At 44.6% G+C, this 13,721-nt stretch overlaps 1 protein-coding gene across 2 annotated transcripts in view; it reads right to left on the reverse strand.

Annotated features, from left to right (window-relative positions):
• Positions 1–13,126, reverse strand: part of LRRC3B (leucine rich repeat containing 3B) — a 78,096-nt gene extending 64,970 nt beyond the window's left edge. The window contains exon 1 of one of the 2 annotated variants that reach the window (XM_039836725.1): positions 12,662–13,126. The gene's annotated coding sequence lies outside the window, so the exon portion shown is untranslated. Of the gene's footprint in view, positions 1–10,396; positions 10,723–12,661 lie in introns of those variants that run through there. The other variant, XM_039836726.1, reaches the window with a different exon arrangement.
• Between the last annotated feature and the right edge of the window lie 595 nt (positions 13,127–13,721).

The following is a 13,721-nucleotide window of genomic DNA, read 5'->3' on the forward strand; positions in this document are numbered from 1 at the left end:
ATTGAAAAACACCCCAGCATAAAAACAATGTTGTCACTTTTAGAAATTTTGTTCATTTTTTTAAACACCAAAAACGAGATTCAGCGCACAATTTAATATTGTCAATACATATTCTTCATTACACGACCAGCATGCCAACTGTTACCTAAGAATTTCAGGCTCTGCAAATCCCACACCCACACATTGTGAACTCATCTGCACCCAGATATGAATAAAAATGAATAGCACCTTGAGGAAATAGCTTCCCCATTCTCAAATGGCAAAAGCCATGGAGCAAATTCCACATAGTGTCTGAGTGATTTCTCAGAGGGACAAGAAAGAACCCCAAAGCCACCATTTTTTCAAAAGAATCACATCCTTCTATGGAACCTGCCCACTGGGTATTTAAAATGAAAAGGGATCTCAAAAGTCCTTTCCAATATCAAGGTACTATGGTTCTGTTATAAATAAATGACTTTTTGATTTTGGTAAACTTAAGTTCATTAGGTTTCGGTAGTTCAGCAGCTCAACTCACCATCGCTTTATGGAGAATAGTTCTAGGAGACCTTGATGAAACTGTAAATGCTTAGAAACAGTCATTTGCTTGCATGCTGGGTAAATAGGAAACCACGCTGACTGTATTTATTTTATTATCATTATGTCTCCATGGGGTGAGCTAGAAAAAAAAATGCAGGCTATTAACAGCTTGGTGATAAATAAATATGTGTGTGTGTGTGTGTGTGTGTGTGTGTGTGTGTGTGTATGTGGATATGTGTATATACACACTATATATATGAGTATATATGTATATATAGACACATATATACACATACATATGTATAAAAACATCTCAAACCAAATTTTTGGTTTTTAATCTCAAACCAAGATTATTGTTTTCCAAATACTTGTTTATAAATATAAATGGGATGTTTTTCAGTCCATTCATTAGTGTTCATTCATTCATTCATTCATTTAACAAGTAGTTATTGAGTACCTACTATGTGCCAGGCTGATGGTGAACATTAGGTACAGTGGCAAAAAAACAGGCATATCTTTGCTCAAAGAACTATTTCACAAGGTGGCTAGGTATCCAGGCTAATCTATATAAAAACCTCCTATATAGGTCAGCTTGGGCTGCCATAACAAAATACCATAGACTGGGTAGAATAAGAATTTATTTATCACAGTTCTGGAGACTGGAAGTCCAAGATCAAGGTGTCAGTACGGTCAACATCTAGTGAGAGCTCTCTCCTCAGGTTGCAGCTGGACATGTTCTGTATCTTCATGTGGCCATTCTGCTGTGTGTGTGGGTGGAAAGAGATAAAGCAAGCTCTCTTGTGTCTCTTCTTATCAAAGCACTAATCCCATCATAAGGGCCTCACCCACATGACCTCATCTAAATCTAATTACTCCCCAAAGGCCCCTCCTCCAAATACCATCGCCTTAGGAGTTAGCACTTCAACACCTCCATAACATCAAATGTGGGATTTCACCTATAATTTTAATTCAATAGACTTAAGTGTTTTTGATCCATCTCAGAAAGTAGGACATTGGTTCTTCTGGGGTTTGGTTCCTTCAGGGGTAGTGGGCGCAGGGCCCCAGACACCAACAGGGGATGAGAGCTATAGAAGCATCAAACACCTCAGTCCTCAGGGCCCAAGTGGCTTGGGACTTAGAGGAGAGTGAACTGGACTCTTGAGGCTCAGGTCAGCTCCTGAAGTAGAGGTGGTAAGATTTCTGCAGTGTGACCAAAATCCATAATTAATGTGCTTTTGTAAGTCAGGCATCCTTCAAGGCTTGCCTTCATCTTTGAAGCTTCTCATGATCAAGTTCAATGAGGCAATACAACAAAACATATAAAGATAACACAAACTCAGAATAACACCAAGATTCAATGTAGTATAATAAGCTTAAGGTTTTTGCAAAGCTGCAATTACATAGCGCTTTCAACCATGCTTGATGGAGTAGGCTGGGTGTATATCCACCTCTTTGCTGTGTGAAAGCCAACATCCACCAAGCTCAGTCCCTCAACTAGAAATAGTTTGACTTTTCTGAGGTTTGATCATTTCCTTGAAAACTTGCATGATCAAAGCCAGAAATGGAAAAAGATCAAAAGAGAGGAAGTTTCACAAATTTAGGTACAGTTCTGAAATGACCTGGACTAACACCTAGTGAGGCTGACTTCTTAGAAAATCGTCCCTCATCTCAAAGAAACAATCAACAAACACCACATAGAGGCTGAATGCACCTTTTCCCCGACGATCCTGGATCCATTCAGAAGCCATCAATAACTCTTAGCTGGCTCTCTGACATACAAACTTCCAAAACAGAATGCCAAGCTCCTTGTGATGTTTTTAACAGAAGGAAGGGCAAAAAATACTCCTATAGTTCTCTTTTCCCATCTATTGTTCAAGTTAAAAACGCAGGTGAGGTATTTGGATATTTTTGGGTGATTCAAATCAGACTTGGGACTGTTCTGTGTGTGTGGCTCTGCCACAGCACATAGGGCCTACAAATAATTCCAATACATGTCTGGTTCTCTGCAATCACTTTTATCTCCATACCCCAAAGGCTCCTTACAGCAAGGTGTATAGGACAAGAAACATGATAGCCATTTGGCAGAAAACCAGGGCTCAGAAAGCTTAAGGGACCCTTACCTGTGGTCTATCAGCTAATGACAGAATCATATTCAAAACCAGGAATTCCAATTGTAGATCGTACCTTTACACGAGCTTGGGAACTTAGAGCTCCACTCTCTGCAGGAGGCTGAATATAGCCTGTGGATGTGTTTTGTTTTTAAATTGAATTAATTTTACCATTAAATATTAGGAGTTTTCACATAAAAATCTGGATTTCTGACTTTTTTAGGGAAATCCAACGGTGTGACTCGTACTGGTACAGGCAACAGAGAGAGCTAAGAAGACACTGTCGCTCACTTTTCCGTGGATCTTGCCATAACTCAAATATGATCAAGGACCCCCTTCCTCTGCCTCCATGATCTGATGCTCATCTACAAAAACTCAAACATGCAATGCTGTTTCCTCTTCCACGCCTGTGCTCGCGCGACTTCCCTCCTCCTGGGATGCCTCTATCTGTCTTGCCAGTTTGATGGGTATACGTGATCAGTCTTTTCAAGATTCAGTTCAAATGCCCCTGGATCCTTGAAGTCAATTCTGGTATCTCTGGAAAAACTAACTAGGCTTTGTTTCAGGCTCTTGAACATTTTCCTGTGCTTGTTTTATTGAACCCCTTTGCACATGTGCATATTCGCTGCTGGGCACATAGTACCCAATTAGTAATGTTGTGATCATTCCTAAAGACAAAGACTTAACTAGTACTTACCATGTGCCAGACACTGTTCAAAGTGCCTTATACATGTTAACATATTACCACACGACTGTGTCTTATTATACCCATTTTACAAAGAGAAAACTGAGGCATGTGAAAGGTCTGGAAATTTTCCCAGTGTCGTTCCCACAGCTGGTAAGTGGCAGAAGAGACAGACATGGGAAACAAGTCTGGCTACCTCTGGATAGATGGGTGAATGGTAGGGGGATGAGCAGTTAGATGGGAGGGAGGGAGAGAAGAAGAGAAAGAGAGAAGAAGGGAAAGACAGAGAATGACAAACCAAATGGAGAAAGGAAAGAGCGTTTTCTGTTGTAGGAACTACAAGTCTTTAGATAAAGTGCTGTGTGTTGGTAAATTTGTAATGTCTGTCAGTTTCCATGGTGTAAATACTCCTATTGTAGCTGATTCCAAGCTCCCAACATGATATCACTGAATGCAGAGTTGGAGAGAAAAAATATGGACAATTGCCAGTGCTAACCAGTATTAACACGCCAGCTCTAATACACCAAGGGTAGAATATGCCAAGGAAAATGACAGATGAAGAGACAGGTAGAACTGGGTGAGGAAGGACCCATTAAACCATACTAAGGATGTAATCCTCCTCTATGCAACCAGGAGTCATTTAAAAGTTGTTAGTAGGGAGTGACATGATTATGGATGCAAGATGGACACATAGCCAAAATTTTAGAAAGCCATATTCATCTTCCTACATCTTTCCTGAGTGACTGTTATTGATGCCAGAAAGTTATCAATCGTTCCACTCCTTTCCTTCTCGATCTCTTTCTCTATCAGCTATTCTTGCCTCCATTTCTCCACTCTAGGCTTCCCTTATTCTAGGCTCCCAGAAGTATTCTCGGTAGCATAGACCCTCAGGTTTGTAGTGTCCTTCTGTCACTGTTGGATCTGTGGCATGTGAGGGCTGCAAGGCCTAAGTAAAAAAGTGGGCTCGAACCAGTCTGAACAGAGAAGACATCACATGGAGTGTAAATAAAACAATGCCCGACACATCCTTGCATTACAGATTATAGAGCTGGAAGGGGCTTTAGAAACTATGTAGCTTCCAATCATCCTCTTATTTGAGAAGTGGAGCAGGGGGCAGTCAACTTAACCAGCCCAAAGCCACAGAGCTGGTTAGGGCCAAAGCCGAAACTAGAACCAGGCTGACTGGTTTCTAGTCAAATACTCTATATGCGCATGGAGTATGTCTTCTGAGATGTAGCCTTCCCCTTGCAAAGTCAAAGGCTTTCTTTTTAAGACCTTTTAAAGACCTTTTTTTCTACTAAGCAAGTTCCACTTCATCAATTAGAACAGACAAAAATATGGTGATATCCGGGAGCAGGGACATCCTGTCATCCTCCCCCGACACAGGACAATATGAGCCATCTGTTTAGGAAACACTCCATGACCACAGTCCCCTCTTAAAGCCTTATTATCCAGTTTAAGAATTCTCTAGATCCTGGCTTTTTCCCATGGGTCTCTATCCACCTGCCTGCACTGAGGCCATTTCCTGATACCTAGGAAGTGGGCAGGGAAAGGAAGCAAACCTTTAAAAGCCATTGTGGTAGCTCTACATTGGGAAAAAAAAAAAAATTGTTGGAGGGGAAGCTAAAACTTTTGGCTGAAATGCAATGTAGCCTGATAATTCAGTCTCACTTCAGGTGAAATTGGCCAAGGCTACAGGGCATCTGGCCAAGATGGCCACTGGAAACTGAGGTGCAAGCCAATGCTCACCTACCCAGGAATCAGAGGCTGCTGCTGCTCTGATGAAGTCCATTTTCCAGTTCCTACAAAGGCATCCATGTCCCTAACATATCACCCTCTTTTGGCTAAAACTATTCTCCACTTTCAATCCTGTAAGTTTCCACAACCATCATCCCTATGAATGGGTGAAGAGAAAGCCAATTCCTTGGGCTAAAGAAGTGAAAACTGGTCTGGGGAGAAAGATCTCAGAGAGGAAAAAGGTGCTATCAGGATTCATGTTACAATTTGCCCAGATCCATCCCAAATTCACAACTACTGTCTTAGGGTAACAACTAAGGGATGATTCCTTTCATCCTCAAAAGTATCTTAGTTGTTGATAGTAAATTACATGCTTACCCTAGTTTGAGTTCTTGGGGTCACAGACCTCCAAGGCATCTATAAATAGAATTTAAAGGATCCATGAAATTAAATGGAAAGAAGTCCCAAATTTGCTTACTAACATTGAGCGCAATTTAGCATTTCATTTTATTATAAATGCAGGCCACAAACTCCAAATGCAGTAGCAGTACCAGCGATTTTATCAACAACATAAATCAGATATTTTCATAACATCATACAGTCGCTACAGTGATCTCACAGTAGCATTTATGCTCATCCCTACTTCAAAATGATGGTTGCCATTAGTCTCAACATTAGATCTTATATAAGGACATGGGTAGGTCATAATGTTTTATATATTATGTACAATTGTCTCAATAAAATTTGTATTCTAATTTTATGTACTACATTTTATGTGTTTGAACACATCATTCTGAGGTCCCCAAGCTTGTTGGACCACCAAAGGGCACCATGGCATAAGTAAAATTAAGAGCCCTTGGCTTGGTGATTGAGAAGCCATATTAACAAGAGACAGGGGAATATAAAAGAAAGAGACCATGTCCTCTGGCTAAGGAACTAGCCTGCCTTTGAGTTATCTAGACCATGAGAAATTATTTAGGTACATTATTTTTCTTTGTATAACTCTTCTTTATCACTCACATTAGCTTTCTTTATCTTCTCATATTTTATGCCTTTCTTTTTCTTATCCTCCATTTTAGGCTTACTATCAAATATCTCTTGATCTTCCTGTGCTAATTGCTGGGTTTTGTTCCCTTGGATGATTTGTTTTCCCTAATGGCCTGTCTGTTTCACCCTCTCCGCCTTTCTCTCCAACCCTCACCCTCTAATGTTTCTCTGTTGTCTCTCTTTTGGTCCTCCTTACCTGGCTAGCTATCAGTCATTCCTCTTGTATGGGATTTGTTACAGATGCTTTGGGTACCAAGAATCTACAGTATTCCTTCCATTAGGGAAGGTTATTAATTTTGTTTCTAGAAAGTGTTTTTCAGAAGCAAAACAGACTGACCACCCAAATAAATGACTATGAAACACTTCCTGGAAGAAACACTACATAACTTTGCAACTCCAAGCTTGAAATAATTTGTAGAAACGATGGAAAATGTTCCTGCTTGATAATCCCTGATGACCAGATGCCTAGGGAAGCAGACTGGGCCAGGGTTCTTCTCAGTATATAAATTCCCAGTCTAGCGAAAGGAAAGTATACTGCTTAGTCACTGCTAACAGGATGAGTCCTCTGTAAACAGGAGTTAGTAGACTAGAAGGAAAGCCGGTGTGACTTCACAAACTTCGTGTTTTAGCTTTAAACAAACCTGTAAATGCACTGTACCTTCTCCCTGGTCTCACTCAGGGAAATATTTGTTCTGAAACAGCCATCTCTCTGAGCAAGGTACTGAATACTTAAATGCAGACTGAGAATCTATCGATGACCTAGAAAGAAAGAAGGAAAGAAAGAAAGAGAGGGAAGGAGGGAAGTAGGGAGGGAGGGAAGGAGGAAGGAAGGAAGGAAGGAAGGAAGGAAGGAAGGAAGGAAGAAGAAGGAAGGAAGGAAGGAAGGAAGGAAGGAAGGAAAAGGAAGGAAGGAAGGAAGGAAGGAAGGAAAAAGAGGAAAAAAAGGAAACCAATTTGCATTTGAAAACAGTTTTGTGAACTACTCCATGTTTGAGAATGACTCATAATATTTTATTTATTTTTTATATCTGTTCCCATTTTACTTCTAATAAAAGAGACAAATCCTTGTTTAAAAGCTGTCTGAAAATGTAATGACACTTTGCACTGGACTAGTGTTAACATAAAAACAGCTCAAAATGCTTAGGATAAAATGAAACCATGAATTTTATAAACTTCACTCATCTGTTCATTTATTCTCTTAAAAAATGTTTTTACCAAGTTGGTTTTTTAAAATATTTACTCATTTATTTATTTTAAATGAATTATAGGGCCCTTATTGTTAACTTATCCCCTTTGGGAAAATAGTATGTTCCAAGTCCAAAAGCTCTTGAGAAAATTACAGATGTTATTCTCATTTTAAAAATGGCCATTTCGTATGCCGTGCTGTGAGGTATTAATTCACTAAGTTTTTATAAAGCATGTATGACTATAACTAGAATATAAATATAAGAGCTTCCATCCTCATTCCCTACCACTTGTAGAACAAAACTCATCAAAGTCCCAATCTGCAGATAAAATGCAAAATTTATTAATCTTATCAATTATTCAAATCTAAATATAGATTAAGATGTCATATATTTATTTAAAATAAAGTCCTTTAGAGTAAAGCTTCTCAGGTTCTACTGTCTTTCCCTTGCCAATATCTTCAAATTCCACAGAATTTTATTATTCGGCTTTTCTTGTTATTAAAAATAGGTCAAGTTCAGATGCTCTGGTTTTTTATTATTTTTTATTTTTAAGTATCTGAGAATTTTAATTCATACTACATATTGCATAAACATATTTATTCATTGCATTCTGAATAAAATTTTTTCTTTTTTTTATAACCTTTTTCCCGGAGCAGTTTGTTTAATAGTAATTGTCATTCTGACAGCAAACTCATATTTATATGACTTAAGATAAACACGCACCTAAGGAATTGCCCCAACAGAAGTGTTGTGTGGACCCTTCAACACTACACCACACAGGAGAAAAAGAAATAAAGAGGATGTGGATCACCGTTACTATCATATCATTAGGATGAGGATATAGCTAACTCTCCTATCACCTCTGAAAAAGCTAGGAATTGGGAATCAGGATATATGCACTGGTACAAAAAGATTCTCTTCCTGTGGTTCCTAAAAGACAGACCATTTTTTTCCCCTTAGATTTCGTCATACCCGATTTCAGTGTTACAGCAGTATGTTCTCTAACACTGCTATAATCCAACTAAACCTGCACCCCACCTTCAAAAGATTACTCTTCCGGGATGATTTTTAATGGTTCTCCATGAAGAGTGAGGCAGCTGTGCATATTTTTCCCTACTAATGTAAAAACAATGCTCATTTCTAATGAATTCTCCAGAAAGTGAATGCTTTCCTTCATATAACTGAGGCTTCTGGGATTCAGATCAACCAACCCAACACAGAAGGAAGATTGAGGTGGTGGCAGGAGGGAAAGAAGATGAGCATCTCTTAGTGTGGACTCTCTATGGCCATTTCTGTCACACAAAGCCCTTCATCGACCATGTGTCACCTCCCCAACTCCTTGCCTTCCTGACAGCTCTGTTCCTTCACCTTCACCTTTTCCTCTTCCATCCCTGGTTACTGCTTGTCAGGGCATCAGGGATGAAAATCCTCTTCCAGGTGACACAAGTGCACTGAGTCTCCATCATCTGCCTGTAACTCCTACCACTCTGATGTGATTCTGAGAAACAGGCTTTTCCCAGTTCTCCTCTCTAACTGCTCCAGCTGACTTTTTGTTGGTTTGGCTCCAGGGGGGACATCTTGGTACTGTAGCTACAGAGAAAAGACATGGATATTCTTAGAAACCAGAATTCTGTCCTATAAGAATGCCTAGCAGTATATGGAATACCTAAGTTTATGGAGAAAGTCCCCTTTGTTAAAGTGGGTAAGAAAATGGCAAAGAACTAGTTTTCCCCTTTCTAAACCCCAAGTGTATCCACTAGAAAGATATTGTTTTGCTTCACATTTACATCAGCCTAAAGTTTCACCCAATGTTCAGAAATCCAGAAGAAATAATAACAAATCATTTCATTGAATTCAAAAGGATTTTTCCCTTTGATGTACTACATTTTCTCTTATTTTCACAAATACCTGGGAGCAGAGCAGGACAGCCCTACTCAACTTGACAGAAGAACTTCACTAAAGTGATGGTGAATCCATTTGATTTTATTTAGAATCATCTAAAAGGTGGCAGAGTTAGGTGATTTTTGTTGATTCGAAGGCTTATAAATATTCTATTGCAATCTTTTGCAAAAGAGGCATACTCGTCAATTATAAGATAGTGACTTTTTTTTTATTGTGCTGATTGAGGCATTTATGAAAAATTAGCAAAATAGTCTTTTTTTAACAAACAAGTTTTTTCCTAATTACTTAATTTTCCCCTAATTAATTTTAAGATGCTGAGAAACAGCAGCAGTGAACACAATGTATTTATGCAAAAACATAGTTTATTTGACCAAAGGTCAGAAGACAGTGGTTCTAAGTACCAGTTACACTAGGAACACCTGAGTGGCCTTGAGCACTCACCATATCTCCTCTCTGCCCCTGGATTGGGAGGGGTGATGTCTGAGATACCTTTAGCTCTACTATTTTGTGGTCCAATCACTAGAAAAGGATTTTGCAGAATACAGTCTCTGCAATTTGTGACCACAGAGCAAATCTCTGCTCACTTTTGGATCCCTCCTCCCATTTCTCCTCTCATCTAAAAAGGGAATGTCTACCAAAAGGTTCAGAAGAGAAGACCAGTGCGAGCAGCTGGTTCCCTAAGTCTGCTTCCAGTACGAGGATCCTATTCTACACAAGGTGCATCCCAACAGACCCTGAGAAGGCCAGGTGTACCATCAATTTCCCCCACCAGTTACTGGCTGGATGACTAAGAGCAAAGAACTTAATTTCTCCATGGCTTAGTTTTCTCACCAATAAAATGGGAAAATTAACTTTATCTTCTAGGGTTGTTGTGAGCATTGAAACTAAAGAAGTGTGCATAAAATATCTAGAATAATGCCTGGCACAGAGTAAAGGGCTCAATAAATGCTAGCGCTGATTATTATTATTACTACTACCTTTCTCCCCAGAATAGCTCAGCAATCTGAAAAAACAAACAAACAAACAAACAAAACGCCTTAGTGCGGATATGAAGTATTCCTTCAAGTGTTCGCAAAGGACACGTTCCAATCTGTTTCTAGGCAAGGAAAGTGACCTGAGCACAAATCCAGGAGATAAGCACCCGGAAAGAAATGGGCCCTGGGGCGTCGGAAGCTAAATCTGGCCAAATGAGGGACTTAATTCCGGGGTCCTACCTCAGGTATCCAAGGTAATTCGGAAGAAGCCAGTGCTCTTTCCCCCGATGCCTGGCCTGTGAGGGTGTGGCCTTTGTGCTCAAAAGCTGCCCCCGGAGCCTCCACGGAGGGAATCCCCGTTCCCGCTCCTGAGGCTCTGAAGCTTGCAGCGGGGCGACGGGGAACTCGCTGTTCCAGGGGTGCCCCAGGATGGGAGGACCGAACTCAGGATTCCTCCCCAGAGCCCTGGCGAATCGACGTCTCTTCCGGAAGGGCCAAGGCGTGGGGCTCCCAAAGGGGACTACGCTGAGCTCTGCTTTCTCACGGCTGGTACGGGAGAGCAGGAGATGTCTACAGGGCAAACCGCAGAGACGGTTGTGCCCCTTTTAAAAGCCTGTACGTGGGAGGTTTGGACAGGGTGGACCAGAGGGTTTGACTCAGTTCCAGATCCACGCAACCTCCACATTCTTCTTTTATAGTTACAGTAAGAAACCGAGAACCGGACGCCTAGCCAAAGGCGCTGCTTGGAGAGGGGCGTGCACCAACTCAAAGTGGGAAGGGTTAAATGAGGTGCGTCCGGGCTTTCTGCAGCCCAGGATATTCCCCACCAGGATAAATGGAGCCCGGAGAGAGGGTGTCCCTTCTTTGCAACAGCAGCCTAGGCCCCCTCCCGCAAATGTTCTTCCATCCCAGATTTCTGGGGTGCAAAGGAGGAAAGAGGCTAACCTTCTGGCATCCGCCAAAGCGTCTGGAACAACCGGAAGGATCTACCTAGAGACTGCAAGGCGGACAGACGCACCTACGGCGCGGGCGCCCGGGTCTGGGAGCCCGGTCTTCCTTCGCCCGATGCCCACACCCCCCTAGCTGTCCAACTCTGCGCTCACGAACCTCTGGGCTCAGCATGGGTCTCTGCTACTCCCTTGCTCCACCCAGGTGTGATTCGCAGAGGGGAGGTGAGGAAAGGGGGCCCCTACTGTAGTCCCTGCCCCAGCGCTCTCCTCCAACCGGTTTGGACCCCTGTCAACTCGCCTGGCGCTGGGGACTCTCCTCCTACCTCGCACACACCGCTCCCTCTGGGGGCCAGGAATCCCCTTCCCACCCTGCGGCTGTGGAGACATCCTTAACTCCTGAGCGCCCCGCAGGAAAGGTGGGCGTGGGTCTACAGACCCGGCTGCGGAGATGGAAGGGTGTGGAAGCCGGTGCCAGAGAAAGGAGAGGACTACGGTCCTCTTAGAGCCAGGAAAAGCATCCCCGGTCCATGATCTAACCACTCAGTCACCTCCCGAGACACCAACGCATTCAGAAGCTCCCTGGGGGGTTTGTCTCTCCTGGAGAGGGAGATCGCCCCTTGCCAGTCACCCAGAAGGCCTTCCCAAGTCCCCCAGGGCCCCGGCATTCCGGGTCTCCAATCCGCCTTCCTGTGCCTCCCCAGGTACCCAGCCCCTCCCCCATCTGTATTTACCCGCCGGGGCCAGCGCCCTCCGGACTCAAATCCCGTTTCCTCCTCATCAGGTAGATGACTGCTTGGGGCTGGCCCATCTCACACATTAGCAGAGGCTTTTGGTTCCCGCTCAACCAGATCTATCCCCGAGCTTCAGCTTCTCCCCCTACTCCCACCAGCAACCGTTTCCCTCTCAAAACCACTTACTTCACCCACCCGATCTGCACTTGGCGTTCCCACGGCGTACAGCCGCAAGCCCCTCCAAGGGTTTCATTACCGAGTTGGGGGTGGCATATGCAAGATGAAGCGATTCCCGCCGCGCTGGACAGAGCCCCAGGAGTGGCCGCAGCCTTCCTCCACTTCCCACCTCTCCTATTCCACCATCTCGGCTCCTAACCAGCTCCTACAGGCAGGATGAGCACTGCTGGGTCCCAAACCCTCACCTCTCTAGCGCGAGCTGCAGGGAGTGAAAAGTCGACGGGCAAAAACACACAGAGAGAAATGGGCAGATGTATACGGCAAGGGAGGGGGGTGCGGGGAAGGGTGCACGCGAGAACTAGACGTGCAACTTGCACTGCACGAGGTGAGCACCGCGCAAGGAGGGGGCACAAAAGTTTGTAGACTATTGCACTGCAGCCGGCTGCACGCGAGCAGAGGGTCGACTTCCCCTCGCCAGGAGGTGTCTCTCCAAGGGTCTGCGCCAAAGGGAGCGGGGATTTGGGGCATGGCTCAAAATCGGTGTGCTAGTTCTCCTCTACTTGTTCCGGGAGCAACGGCCTAGGCACGCTGGCAGTGAGAGGGACAATACCGCTGTTTGTGAAAAGCAACAGGCGGCCGCACCTTACCTTGCGCCAGTCCCGGGCCGGGGTGGCTGCTCCATCCTCGTGGCGCAGGGAGGAGGCGTTGGGTGCGTATGTCTGGGGGTGCGCGCGTTACCAGAGCTGCAGCGGCCGCTATCTGCACCCGGCTGCTAGCCCCGCTGTCCACCCCGGACCTGGGTGGCCGGGCGGGCTGGTTTCCCCGCCGCTACCGCGGCGTTGGTACGCGGCGGCTGGAGCGCGGGACGCGGCGGGGCAGTGCGTGGCTCGGCTGGCGTCCTCCCGCGCCTCCACCCAGCGCGGGTGCGGCTCCCGGCGGCCGCGTAGGGCACGGCTTGGCTCCAGCTGCTGCGGCGGCCGCTGCAGACCCTGCGCCGGGCCCCGGAGCCTCTTAGGAGGAGGAGACAAAGACGCTAGAGAGGCGAAGCGCCGTTCGTCCAGAAGCAATCGGCTCAGTCACTAAAGGGGAATCGCCTCCAAACCTCGGCTGGGGAGGAGGGAGGAGGGGCGAGGAAACTGGGGACTAGAAAAGCAGCAGGGAATGAACGTGACAGAGCCCTGCCACCGCCTCGCTGGCGCTGCCCTCTCACCTCCCCGGTGGGGGTCCGGAATGGAAAGAGAGGGCGGAGGCTGAGCGTTTGCTGCGGGAGGAGATGAGCTGAGGTGGGAGTATTAGCCCCCTCTGCCGCCCTCGCCTTCTTCCTTCCTCACACCCCCTTGCATAGCTCCACTCTCAGGATGCTACACAGCCCCACTCTTTCTTCTGTTTTCCTAAGTACTGAGATCAGAGCTAAATTAAGCTGGCAGAAGAAGCATAACATGGTTGGGTTGACTGTCCTCTAATGGGGGAAAAGGAAGATACTTAAAATGCAATCTACAAATGATTGCCTATTGGGTGCCAAGTACTGCACTAGGCTATTTTGTGGGGAGGATGAATAAAGTGGGATGTCCCTACTGAAGGCTCCATGATCAGATCCCAGAATGATCCCCTGCAGTTCCTGAAGCCTAAAGTTTTGGGACTGAGTCATGGCCCTTGATCCCTAACCCCAACCAGTCTGGTTTTGCAAAGCAGAAGGTGTTAGAAGAA

This window comes from Pteropus medius, unplaced genomic scaffold (genome assembly GCF_902729225.1).
Source record: "Pteropus medius unplaced genomic scaffold, Ma_sr-lr_union100, whole genome shotgun sequence".
Taxonomy (NCBI): domain Eukaryota; kingdom Metazoa; phylum Chordata; class Mammalia; order Chiroptera; family Pteropodidae; genus Pteropus; species Pteropus medius.